This window comes from Cupressus sempervirens, chromosome 11 (assembly GCF_028749045.1).
Source record: "Cupressus sempervirens isolate cs-2001-9-10 chromosome 11, ASM2874904v1, whole genome shotgun sequence".
In the NCBI taxonomy this organism is placed as follows: domain Eukaryota; kingdom Viridiplantae; phylum Streptophyta; class Pinopsida; order Cupressales; family Cupressaceae; genus Cupressus; species Cupressus sempervirens.
The window spans coordinates 40373563-40388788 of NC_143128.1; positions in this window are offsets into that span (position 1 = coordinate 40373563).

The window sequence follows — 15226 nt, forward strand, 5'->3', positions numbered from 1 at the left end:
AAAATCAATTTTGACATGTAATTCTGATTTTTTGGTTGGCCCATGGTAAATTTGTTGAGGTTATTTGTATTTCTTAACAACTAAATTAGGAAAAAAAAAAGAGGCGGTACATTTGTTATTAAAAAATATAGAATTTAAAAATATGAATATTTATGTAAATTGTTTTATTTGAATGTTATTATTATAATTAAATTAAAATTTTATACTTGATTTACATTATACTTTTAAATTTAATATTAAATCAAATTTTAATTGAAATCTTGAATATTATTTATATTTAAAGCATCATAGTAATCTTAAATTCTAATTGAGTTATTATCATAATTTATTTGTAACTAGTATAGATATAAAAAATAATTTTTTTTTTAAAGAAATGCCGATAGATATCCACTACAAAATGATTAAAATATAATTCACTACACCTGAAACTATTTATATTTTCTTTGTTTCCATTTATTAAATTAACTTTTAAAAGTATATTATGTTTATAATAAACTTTATAATTTTGACGTGTAGATGGTTGTCAAATTTAACCTATAAAGATAAAGTTAACATTTACACACACCATCCTACTCCACCCTTTCTGCCATTGTAGAATGTCTATCAGCATTATTATGAATTAATGTTAGTAGATATATATGAAATTAATTGATAAGATAATTATTTAAAAATATCTAATAATTAATGAAGGCAAAATATTTTCTTAGATAAATCTATCTAAAGAAATATCAATAGATATCCTAATGCAGGGGCATTTGGGGGTCAAGGCTATTGACTTAGATGTGGGTTTTGGTCGAGATTTACTTCCGAGGGTCATAACTTTCGACTCAGATGTGGGTTTTGGCTGAAATTTTAGAGGTAGTTGCACTAGGAGTTATTTGGTTTGCTGATCGAGCTTAGCTCAATAGGTGGCTGCTTTAACATTTTTTCGGGAACCTGAAATCTCATCTTGACCTCCGAAAGTGGGTTTTTGTGTTTTTTCCATTTTTGTAGAAATTTATTTTTGTAATAAATCCAAAATCATATCTTTGATTTCATTGATTAGTTGGCAATTCATCTTGCATTAGTTGGGGGCTTTTTTTGGGAAAAATCAAGATTCTTAGGATGAGTTTTAAAAATTACCAAAAATGGAAAAATTCATTTTTCCCAAAAAACTGCCAAATATGGTAATTTTTGGAATTGTATTAAGTAGGGGTTGGTTTTCATTGTAGTGGTAGAGTAGAGTTGCAAAAGTTTTAATAAAGAATTATGGCATTCTGAAACATCTTTCTTGAGTCAATTTTTTAAATTATTCTTGGACGAGATTAGGTTACATCGTATCCATTATAAATATTATTAAAATTTAATTCCGTTATAAACATTAGGAAAAAAAGACAAATCCTTCAAACCTTCATTTGATATGTCTTTACATTCTCAAAAGAATGGACCAAAATATAAATTTTGATGGTCTATGGTCTCTTGAGCTATTTGCCCTCTTGTTGGGAACCTTTGTGCATCCCTCTAGTTTGTCGGGTGGTTCTCCACATTTGTTTTAAGATTCTCATTGTTATATCTTTCTTGCCCCTTTGTACAAGGTTTCAGGTCCTTTCAAAACCTGTTTTTACTTAATCAAACATTATTAAAATTTAATTTATTACATCTAAAAACATTTTTGTTTCCGTTCATTTTTTAAAAAATATTTTTGATTTTTTTTGCACTTACTGAAGTTTTTAATTTTAATTTTTTAAAAATGATTATTTATATCTCTTAAGTTTATGATTTTAGAAAATATTTTGTGCAATATTTATTAATTAAAAAAAATATATTTATAAGTTGAAACATGGTCTCGAGTGGAGGACTTTTGATGACTTCCAAATATTCGAGAGAGATTGCAAGCACCTCAACTAGGAAATCAAGAAGAAGACCAAATCCAACATAGATGAGATCCTCATGGTATAGAAAGAACATCGTTTGGATGGAAGGGCCTTTAGGCTGGACCGCTTGGGTTGACACTTTTGAGGATGTTCTTCATTAGCTTCACCTATTATCTCTTTGTTGATCTTTGTATATGAACTCTTTCAATGTAATATTTTGATGAGGCTGCGCCTCCTTTTCTGAACTTTCGATTGATACCTCAGTATCTCCTTCTTTTTGATATCTCTATATATAATATAATTATTTTTATACGATTTATAATAAATATTAAGATTTTGACATGTAGATTGTTGTCAAATTTAACTTAGAAAGTAAATGTTAACATTAACACACTCACACCTTCCCACTCCACCCATTCTGCCATTGTAGAATGCCTATCGACATTAATCATAATCATAATCTTAATCTTCTTTGAAACAATAAATTCAATTATAATTATATTACAATGGACTGAATTGTAATTATGAAACATTTTTAATAAACTACATAAAATACTTCATTGAAATATAAAATATTTGAGAATAAGTTGTTTATATTTTTAAAGAATTATTACAAGTTTTTTTATATTGATATTTTTTCTTTTATTAAGGTAATGAATTAGAGAGAAAATGGTATGCTTTTTTATTTAAAAAAATATTAAATATTAATTTATTAAAAAATAGAATAATTTTTTATTTTAAAATATTTTACATATTTTTTTAAATATGCATAATTGTTGGTGGAAAAGGTTTCTTAGAGTATTTCTTTATTTATTAATCAAAATGAAAATCAAGAAAAATTATGACGAATCTTAATCCAATTAGAAGTATTTGACCTCCAATCTTTGACATTGTTTTGGACAACCTATTTGCCCACATCCCTCAATGTCAACACCATTGCAAAAATTTCACGCTCATTATAGTCATTCCTCACAACACAAAATCATTGGAAGATGCAAGGCAAGTTCACAATGTCTTCTCTGGCCTTACCAAACTGGAATGTCGTTTGTAAGTTATGCAAAAATTGATTTTACAAAATGTTTTAAAGCTCTCAACCAAATGTAAGGGGTGGTTGTAAATTAAGGTCCATCAAACATTTGCCAGCATATTGCTATGTCATGCCAATATGAGAGCTTTTGAACTGTACTTTCTAACACTCACAAAAAAGGAACTCCAACTCAACCAAAGCTCTTGTGAATCACTAAATGAATCATAGGTCAATAAATTTGACTCAAAAATTACACAGTTAAATCTTCGTAACAATATCATAATTTAACTTTAATCTTAAAACCTCCAGATTATAAATCCTTAAATATATTATTCCCTTACCTTATTCAACATATTATCCACATTCAGCATATTAGTCAATTTCCTCCTAGTTTCAGAGGCAACATATACAATAATCATCTACCTTTATATACTGTAAATGCATTGTTTTTCACCCATTAAAACATCGTTCTGACCAGTCTGTTGTGTTGAAATTTCTAGCATTCATAACCTTAAGGACTTTGCTAATTTTACAATATATAATTAAATGAAAAAAACATATTTGTAGATTGATAGGTAAGTGAGAGAGGCGAGGGCACTTTGTAAGAGGGCTAAAGTTGTATACCCTGTTCATTATGCAGAAAAGAAAAGAATATATATTTTTGGAGGAAGGGAAAAAGAACAGCATAGATAACAAGAATACCCATTGGAGAAACTCGCCAATGTAAAACTGAAGGCATAAAGAAAAAGTGAATGTACAAAGAGAGAGGTGTGGCCATGGAATGCCACTCCAAGAACAGAAAGCATAGCCATTTTATTCAATGCAATGCTTTTATAATTCTTCATTAAAGAATCTACTAATCTTTACTTTGGGTAAGGCAAGGTTTTGATTGTTTTATTCCTTTACTGTCAAACTAATTTAGATTAGAAGGTATATGGTGTGCCCAATGTTGTGCCCAAGAAGCTTTAGAATTGCTACAATCACCTTATTCTTATTCCTTTTCTTCTTGCTCAGTTTATTCGCTTCTGCAAATGTTCCACAATATTCTTACTCTTTTCAGGATTTGCGAGTAAAGAATTGTAAAATAGCTTACATGAAATATCAACGGGCCCTTGGTCTATTGGTGAAGTTGAATGGCTCACAAAGAGCCTACCAGGGATCAAGTCTTGCTGAGTGCAACGTCCAAAGACATAAAAAAGGGATGAGGGTGGGATCGTGCCCTGGGCGAATTTGGCAGTGTGGATGCTCCTCAGTCCTTGGCTCTTAGCCGAAGAGATTTCAGACACGCATGAGCCTGAGTACCTAAAACGTCTTTGTGCATGACCTCCATCAAAAAAATATCATTCTTGCAAAATAATATTCTTGCTCTTTGAGTTGCAGTCAATTGCTCTTTGAGTTGCAGTCAATTGATTCGGCGCGATAAGATAGGCAATTGTTTAGACCAGCTTGCCAATCTCTCTATTTGCTTGAAGTATGGGAAGCTGAATCTGTGAACAAATAGTTGTAAAATTCATGATTTATTGCTTAATATGACAATACTCATATCCAGAGAAAATAAATGTGCATTCGGTCTTGAGGATTAAATTATCCCCAAATAACTATTATTGTTGGAGATTAAATTTTATACTAAAGTGCGATTTTCAGCATATACGGAGAGACATTACTACTGGTTTTACATGAATGTCATTTTCTGCATACATGGAGAGACATCTAGAATGTAAATAGCTTGGCAATATTCCATTAAAGAATTTCCGTTAGAAATTTATTCTTTATTTTTCTTAATTGCATTAAGAATGTTTAAAATTTCTTTTATTGAAAATTATGTTAATTAACAAATTTAAATAATTTTAACATATTGCTATGATTCATGTAAAATTATATAAAATAAATAGTTTAAATTTATTTAACTGTTTTTAAGATATTTAATTTTATTATTATTTATTTTAATTATATTTATTTAAGAATTATTTTTTTATTAATTAAATTTTCTAATTTTATTTTTTAAATATATGATACTGGCTTCAATTTTAAGAATATCATTAATCTAGAATATATATATATATATATATATATATATATATATATATATATATAATTATTATTTAATAAAAATTATTAATCAAGAGTAGAGAAACATCTTGGTTTATTTGAATAAATATTCTAATAATATCAAAACAACAATTTATTACTTTTAGTCTATTAATCAAACCTTAATATGTGACATTTAAGCTCATGGATCCAACACTCCAATATGCGATGTTTAAGCCCATGGATCCAACACTCCAATTTGAGGAGGATATAATTTATTCTATATTCTTCTTAATTGCATTAAGAATGTTTAAAATTTCTTTTATTGAAAATTATGTTAATTAACAAATTTAAATGATTTAAACATAATATATTGCTAAGTATGATTCATGTAAAATTATATAAATTAAATAGTTTAATTTTTTAAAGATATTTAATTTTTTAATAATTTATTTTAATTATATTTATTTAAAAATTATTATTTTTATTAATTATATTTTACAATTTTATTTTTTAAATAAATGAAACTGGCTTCGATTTTAAGAATATCATCAATCTAGAATATTTTATTTATTTTTTAATTAATTAATTATTATTTTACTAAAAATTATTAATCAAGAGTAGAGAAACATCTTGGTTTATGTGAATAATTTTTCTAGTAATATCAAAACAACTATTTATTACTTTTAGTCTATTAATCAAACCTTAATATGTGATGTTTAAGCCCATGGATCTAACACTCCAATATGCGATGTTTAAGCCCATGGATCGAACACTCCAATTTGAGGAAGATATAAAGTACTTTTTTCATGCCCTCTTCTTATAAATTCCAATGTGTTTGCTTTAAATTCAATATCAACCTAACTAAAAATAGACCATCCAAGTAAGAAATGTCTAAATCCTAAATTAAAACATAAATCCTACCAAATGAGACACCCATTTTTTAATTTTAATTTTTCAAAAGCCCCTTCCCTCCTAGTATGATTTACGTACAATTGAATCCAAGTAGAGGTGGTGTTGATGGAGAAGTAAGTATATTGATGCAACATAGTCGATCCAGCTAATCATGTCTATGCTCACTTCTTATTGTTAGAAATATGAAATATTGAGAGGGGGTGAATCAACATCTTAAAAACTTTAGCCCAAAATTGGATATCTTTAACAAATTTATAACTTACATAAGAAAGAAAGATAACTATGTTGAATAGTAAATATAATCATACAATTAAGAAACTCATAATGCCATATTTTGTTAACTAGGGAAACCCTGGCCAAGGGAAAGTCTTGGTGGGGATGATACCTACAAAATGATCCACTAATCAAAAGTATCTTGTGAAAGATATTGACCCTGTTAAGAGCCTATTACATTTGTATAGTGTCTCAGTATTTATTAGAGGACTAGACCTTGTTAGAAGCCTCAACCATGTTAAGAGTTGTTATATACAATTACAAAATGTATACAAGATGAGCTCACTACCCAAACATGCAATGTACAATGAAGTTCGTCAATACAAAGAGTTAGATGCAAAATCTCTTTACAATGTTGTTGGTATCTTTAATATCTGATGTTGCCTTTGTTGCTCTTCAAAACTATCATAATTCACATTCCTCTGATTATACACCAGAATTCACATCATAAAATATTACATCAATATTGCATTACACAACATAAATTCACATTTAGCAATCTTCCTTTATATCTTGCTAATTGTCAAATATATACTTAGTTGACCTTCATGCCTTTATAAAATCTAGCATAATACAAAATTAACTTTTGGGTATGTGCAGGATCATGGTCAACCAAACTATGCTCTTAAGTGGCAATTAACAATTAGCAAATCAAAGTTATGTCAATTTGATGTGCAATTTTCTACTTGTTATAAACTTTATATAAAAACGTTGAGAGAAAAGAATCTTTATGAAATTGAATTTAGTTTTTAAAATACTAGGCCTTATTTGAAAAAAATAAAAATTGATTGGTCAAAATTTTGAGTTTTAATGCAATAGTACAAAAATTTCAGGACAAAAATAAGTAGACGAATGCCTAACCACCTTAATCAAAATCAAATGGTAATATTTTTTAGTAATATTCTAGATATAAGAAATAGACTCATGTTTGGATGTGACACATATTTTTGAGTATTTTTATTCTAAATAAATAAATAATTATTAATTTCTTACTTTAGTATTTTTCAAATAAAAAACTCTTGTGTGTGACCACCTTAACTAATTTAAAACTCTACATAATTAAATTTTTTTTTCGCCTTATAGTAGAAGCATAAAATGTGATGCATTTTTTGAATTTCAAAAATGTTTTGCTATTTGAAAGTTATAGTTGTTTTTCGAGCTGTGTCAATCAACACTTTATACATAACTCCATTGGAAAATAACTAATAATTACTTACTAAAATTGTAATTTGAAAAACCTTACATTTATGGAAAGATAAGAACATTATTAAAAAACCCTTTTCATTTCATCAAATTTTGGTGAAAAAAAAGTCGTCAGGTACATGTTTGCAGTAAAAAGTGCACAGGAACAGGCCAAAAACACATTTTCAGGATGTTTGTAAAGTTGACCATGTTGGTGTTTTGAAACGTCATTATTTCAAATTATTTGAATGAGAACATAATACATCTAGGGGCAACTACTTCTCATCTACAACATATGTTATTTAGTGTGGAGCCTGATCAGTCCCCAAGTGGGAGATTGTTAGATTGTGGTGACTGATCAGGAAAGTACTGTACATACTTCATAAATAGTGGGGTTTAGGGCATCGCCCCAAAATTTTTTTTGGGCCGTGGCCGACATGGTAGCTGACATATTATGGCCGACATGTTATAACCCTAAAGCGGTTTAATACTTGTATAAAAGGGCTTAGGGTTGGGTATTTTTCATGATGTTGTGATGCGAAATTGGTTCTTGCAGCGGTATTGATCTGTAAGGGATTACGGATTGTAATTAGGTTGTAATCATTGGATTGTAATTGTAGACACCTAAAAATCCTTTAAAAAATAAAGTATTTTTATTTTTTGAAAAAATACCTGATGACATCATCATTTATTAATTAATTAATTTTTATGCCATTAAATCCCTTTATCTTAATTAAAAATATTTAATTAAGGAATCCCTCTCAAAAATGTTTAAATCTTATTTAAACATTATTTCCTTATTTATTAATTATTTAATTAATAAATTGACCAAAAATCCTAAAATAAATAAAAAATTTATTTTTTGCCCAAAACTTGGCCAATTTCCTTATGACCAATAACCTCTTCCAAAATCTTCTAATCCTTCTTTAATTTCGATTAAAGGCTAATCCCATCATTTCCTACCCCTAATCCCAACTCAAAATATTTAATTAAGATTAAATATTAATCCTCATGTTTATTAAAAAAGTTTTAATAAATATCTCCTCAACCCAAACCCTTGAAATAAATAAAACTTTATTTATTTCCTAAAAATCTAATTTATCCTCATCCTAAGAAGTTCTAGACTCTTCTAGAAAGTCTTCATCCTCATCCTAGGAAATTCTAGACTATTCTAGAAAGTCTTTATCCTCATCCAAAGTCTAGACTCTTCTAGAAGATGTCTTTAAACCTAATCCTAATCCCCTCCTAACCTTGTCACATTCCCTAAACATGGGTTAAAACTTACTAACCCAAGCCAAAGTTAACAAATATCTCCTCTTTCACCCACCCTTATTAAATGCCATCCACTTGCCTATCCCTAAGCTAATCCTAAACCATCCTAATCCATCCTCTAAACATTTGCACAAGCCTAAACAAGCTTAAAACCTTCCTAATCAAGTCCAAGTCGAAATTGCTCTCATCACCCTCAAAATATCTCAACCATAAAACTTTATGAAGTCCACTAGGTCATAAATGACTCTTACAAGCCCTTTTATTGCTCTTACAAGTCATTATGAGGGTCTTTATGAAGATTTTATCCCTTGAGCCTCCTTTGTTGACTCATCCTTCCCCTTTCCTCCATCCTCTCACCATGTGACATGTGTCACTCTTTGATTGGCTATAAGGAAGCACAATCCATGTGCTCTCTTCTCATGCAATCTGAGCCCTCCATGAGCTTTTTCCCATCCTTGCATCTTAGCCCTCAATCCCTCAAGCCTCTTGCCTATAAATTGGATCCTTCCCCTTTGCAAAATAACACAATCTATGAAGTAAAGTCATAATGCCATTTTGAGAAGCCATTTTACATCAAAACCATACACTCACACCCAAATTTTAACTCCATTTGAAGCCCTTTTTGAAGCATAAGCTTGAGCATACATCCTATCTATTTAGACAAAGCTACTCAACAAGAGAGCTTCTCATTGAGAGAGCCCATTAATGGCTCATATTCTCAATTGAGAGCTCATCTTAGTCTATCTTGAAGTTTATGAATTTTGTTTAGTTTGTAGAAGCTTTATTTAAATTTGGTTTCTATTAGCATACTAACATTGCTCATATACAGTAATAAGATCAAACTTGCTGTTTGGTGGACGTAGCCCAGGGATTGGGTGAACCGCGTTAAATCTTGGTGCTTTGTGTTCATTTCTGTGTGTTCTATTATTTTTTTGTTATTGGTTATATTTGTATGTAGTTTTTATTTCTGTCTGTGGTTTATCCTAACAACATACCCTTTCAGACATCGGGCCAACTATAAGGCTAGACCCTTCTTCTACTTCAGGCTTTGCAAAACCTAGGTGGGTGGACCTATTAGATTTTTCATAGGGTACCAGTGTAAAAGACATACAACTGAATCTAAACAAAGAAGATAAAACCCTTCTTTCTCCTATTCTTATGCAATAACAAAGACATGCAATAAAAATTGCAATTCTATGAAATCCACAAGTTGAGTGAGAGTAACACCTTTTAGCTCTTCAACATGAAAGGGAAAATATTTTGACCAATGATGTTGAATATCAACACAACCCAAATATGCAACAACAAACACATGCAATCTCCTAGCTGATCAGTCCCTTATCCATTGGGCATAACCTAAATCAAAACATACACATGGATACCTGAGATATACTCATATATTCAGATATTTGATCTATCCATTCACCTTGTAAACATACATCTATCTTCATAAAAACTCTCATACTTATTGTAATATCCTCCTGGTGAAACCTACAACCCTGTCAAGGTAAATAAGCATTTACTTGTCTCTTTGTTCCAATAGCAAACCTATCCAAACATGTAACCTTAAGGGATTGAAAATGAGCTTAAGCTCTTTGTTCTTAAACACAAAATATTGCAAACAATAGAAAAGGAGATGAGAATCAAAATGAAACTAAGAAAATGAAGCTTTGTATTAATCTCCTTGAAACCAATACATCAAATGTATATGCCAAAACTCAGAACATACACAACAAATGACTATAGAATCCATTGCTTACAAGAAACTACAACACTGTTGTTCACAAAAGAGAAAAATGTTGAAGAAAAGTGGTGGAAATACAGCTTTGGATCCAAGCTTGTGGTATCACAAACAAATTGCAACCAACCCTCATAATGAGAAAGAAAGAGAGAGATATAAAAGAGGAATGAAATCCTAGATTTGATCTAGAAATGACATGTGTCCACTCGAATCTTCATTTCTTGCTACTGCAAAGCATCTCTCTTCTCTTTACAACTAAAATTTGATATGAATCTCATCATTATATGTAACAAACTTTGAAATATCTCTTCCTAAATGATGAAAAACCCTTATTCTACTAAACTATCAGATATGCATTTGAAATGCTGATAAATCATTCATTGAAACTAAATTGGAAGTGAAAATATCATCCCTAACTGTATTCTTTCTACCTCTGGCATTCCCCTTGTTCGCCACTTTGCCACAAATTAGATCTGATCTGCCTTAACATAAAATGGTTAAAAAAGGCACCTAGTACAAAACCCTGAATAACTTAAACCAATGGCTTCCTATTTTAAAACATAATTCAAATATGAAAAGTTCGTTCTCTCCTAGTTTCAATGGTATATGATAATGCTATGTCGGTGCATCAGAGATGCCCAAAATCTTAGTTTGAACATCAGGTCCCTAGATTGGCTTTTAGGTCTGCAATTCTTTTTTTTGCAAAAAATAAAATCTTTTCTATAGTCAAAACTTTAAAATAAAACCCATTTAATTTAAAGACAAACCTCTTGCACATGATTTTAAAGAAAATCATTAAAAAATAATTTTTAACACTTTTGAATTTTCCCTCAATTACCAATCTGGGTCAAACTAGGTTTGACCAACCCTGACACATGTCAACATGCCATTGGTCAGGTTCTGCAATATTATCTAACCTATCAATACCTCTTCCACTTGGGTGCCACATGGAACCACTAAATTGGTCCTCATTTTGCCACATCTACCTATGCCCTCTGCCACGTGGTGACCTCTGATTGGGTCGCCATGTCACCATATTAAGCTCCCTACATCTTCCACTTCACAAGATAGCGACAATCATTGATTTTATGCCACATGGCACAATTTGGAATGATCTATCCTATAACTGCCACTTCAACATTGACCGCCATGTGTCACTCCCAAATTGCATCACCATGTCGCATGACACCTCAGTACCTTGCCATGTCATCACGATATAGTGAGTCGTGACACACGACACCTCTATCCATGTCACTTGCCTCATAATCTGTGCCACACTGGAGGACCCTTGCCATGTTTCATGTTTTGATTTGTCATCTGGCCATGTCATCTGGTGACATCATCATATCATTCTACATTTTCCATAAAAATACCTTTATGGTTCCATCAAGCAGGGTCCCACACTTGAGTGACTACCTCTATCTAAAAGGTGCCTTAATTTAAGAAACGTTAGAGGTGAGTCTTTCTTAAAAAAAATTAAAATGAATGAAACCTTATGTTCAATGTGGGATTAAAAATCCTATGCATATTCCTAAGGATAAAGAACCTATGCACAGGCAATAACCATTCATCTTCAGCCAGGGAAAAATACTGGTTGTCTTCAGATTCCAAGCTGGAAATGTCTTCTTGGGTCTCCTCTATTCTTAGTGCTTTCAACTAATTTTAGTAGCAATTCTTAAGGTCCCAAAAAAAATCATCAAGCTCAGCTCCATATTTCATTATAGCATCCTCTATGCTAGCTTCTAAACAAAATAGATTGTGTGAAACTTGGCGCTCCCTCCTTCTCAATGCCGTGGATTGCCTCCTGAAAATATTTCCCTGCTTGCTACCGACAACCCAAACTCTTCATTTACATAACATGCATGTCATTTTTACTCAACACATATAGGAGGTCAACATGGATGTTGTAGTGGAGAGTGGGACTTTAAATCTACCACCACATTGTACATCGTTTCTCTTGTGGGCCTTGCACGAGATTCACAAAATCCCCAAACATTGAAAACTACTGGTATCCATTCATCTTAGATCTTTGCTCGCACTTTATCATGGGAATCCTTTTTCACATCCTGTAATTATAATGATCACTAGGTATTTGGTCGACCTACATCCTTAATTCAATCTCCACTCTTTTTTCTTGTGAGTCTCTGTTGATTCTTGTTTAATCTTAGCTAATCTAGTTGATTTCCTCTTTACTTCTACAATGCTCACTTCTTCTTCCTCTTCACTTGACTCCACTAATGGAATTATGGGTTCTCTCTGTGGTTGATCTTGAGACACAATTGCATATGGTATTTCCAATGTTGTTGCTTGAGATTCTACAAATGTTATGCTCTCTATCAATGGGTTTGTAGGCAAGGGTCCCAATACTACAAGTGTAGTCACAAATATAACACCTTCTTGTCCACTCCTCTTCATTCCAACCACTATTTGTCTCATAGTTATTGCCTCTTCATGATTCATTTGGGATTCTTCCATGATCTTCTTCATGGTAGCTTCAACCTTCTTTTTAGATGACTTCTCAAGTTGAGCTTGATTAGTCATCTACATTATTTCTTCATAGGTTCCAAATCTATTTAATTCTTCATCTCTAGCTAATTTGAGAATCATTTACACATACCCTTCAACTTTATCTTCAGTGAATTCATATCCAAGTGGCTCCATGTATGTCATTCCAGGTTCTACTAGCTCTATGTAGGTGAAGAATGTATCTACCATGAAAAATAAGTCATTTATGATTTTTCTCACCATTGAAGTTGGAATTTCACACCTTTTCTTCATTTCTGCTTGGAATTTTTTCACAACCAAATCTACACTATTTTCAATCTTATCAATAGGGTATCTTTAGTATAGGTTTTTTGTGTCGTCCATGGTACTCTTGCCATTTCTTAGCAACTTGGTTATAGAAAAGAATGGAAATCTTTTGAGGCGATACTTCGTATGACTAAATTGTCATAGATGTGATCACATTATATCTAATAAACATAACATGATCACGTTATGTCTAGTATGACTTTACTAGACATAATGCGATTGTGTTATGTCTACATAAGAGTACTTTTCAATTGTTTAGATGCCTAATTAGGCCCAATTAATGAAGGAACTACCTAAAAATGGATTAATTTCATCAAATAAATGATTAGAGGGATAATGCACAATGGGTTTTATACAAAGATTCAATTATCAATTCTATCAACGAAATTTTAGCTTTTGGAACTTAAATTGTGAGTCTTGTAGAATCATTCATTTTTTTGTTCATCAAAATGGTGATCCTTATAGTGCTAACATAATTGCAATGCAATAATAAAATGTAAGATTGGGATATAGGAGAGAGATTCTTGTGGTTGAGCTAGAAGATAAATACTCTTCTGAAGAAATGACAAAGACTTCCTATGAAGGATCTGAGGTATGTCAATTCATTTTACTAAACTTTGTCTTTGATTTTTATCACATAGGAAAATTTAGTGATGTTTTTTTGTGTATATATCAAGATAGGAAGAAAGGTCTAAAATTAAGCCAAGGGTGTATCTCCATGACAAACAAGGAAACCTACAAAAATATTCTTCTTGAATGACCAAACAAATTATTGGAGCTCTTACCAAGATGAAATAAAAATTGATGTTCAACATTGATAGCCAATTTAGTGTAGATCTTGAAATCTTAAAACATGTTGATAATCACTCTGGTGAATGTAGGTGTCATTTGCATCACAAATTTTCCATAACATACTAGTAATTAGAGGTGTAATCATCATCACAAGTTTTCCATGAGTACAATCTAGTAGTTGTAGGTGCCATCTTCATCACAAGTTCTCTAAGTACAGGTGCACTAAACATATTTTGTTATGTCTACTTGAGCTAGTAGTAGATGGTGATTATTCATCATTTTCATCTGACATAGGCTCACATGCATACAATGTGTTAAGTGTAACCAAGGTGAATGTTAACTAGGTCTTCCCAATCTCAACAATCTCAAAAATCATTAGAGCCTATCAATATGCCACCACCACTAGATTTGGAGGGCATGGAAATGCAACCATATCATATGCGGTACACTTAATTAAATATGTTGCAATCATTTTTTTTCTTACAAACATGATCTTTATTCCATTTTAACAAATATTTGTATAAGTATTTTGGTTTAAGCACGTAGTTATCACTCTACATGTTAATGGGGTATGTAGTATGGGTTAAATATTGTCCTTTTTTGAGAAGTAAATATTTCTTTTGGATTTATCATAAAGATTTTGTACAATCATTGAATCCTAATTCACAAAATTCTTTAGAGTGGCAAGAGAAATAATTAGAAGAGGCTGGTAGCTTGATGGATAGAAGTATCAAGTCAAGATAAAAATAACATTTTTGAATCAAGAAAGGTTTGATATGGTTTCTAACAACTAGAATGCTTTATTTGTTTTCATCCTTCCTATATATTTTTAAAAGATCACATTAAGTTGTATTTTAGTGCACCTTCTTTTGCAAGGTATCTATAGATCTTATCACTAAACTTTAGATTTATATTTTCATGTTGGTACTATAAAAGGACTAGGAGATCTAGTTGGAAGAAAGCTTCAAAATTGAAATGACATCAATTGACGAAATATATCTAAGATTATTGTAGATCTAATGAGTGTATCTCCTCTATTGAAAAACATAAGTACTTCCACAGACTTTTTGGCTTTAATGAAACAAAAGGGGTCATAAGGGGTCCTAGTGTGTCGAAAGAGACATTAGGAACCCCTAAGATCCCATAATATCTCTCTAAAATTTATTTTTGAGTACATGTGCACTGAAGATATTTTGTCACTGCTTGAGATACTAGTAGATGGTGAGCATTCATTATCATCCACTAGTACATTGCCCCTTGTTTTTTGACCAAAGGCCATATTGGCCTATGATTTCTTTTTCTTTTTTTCTTTTTATGCCCAATTTTGTTAAA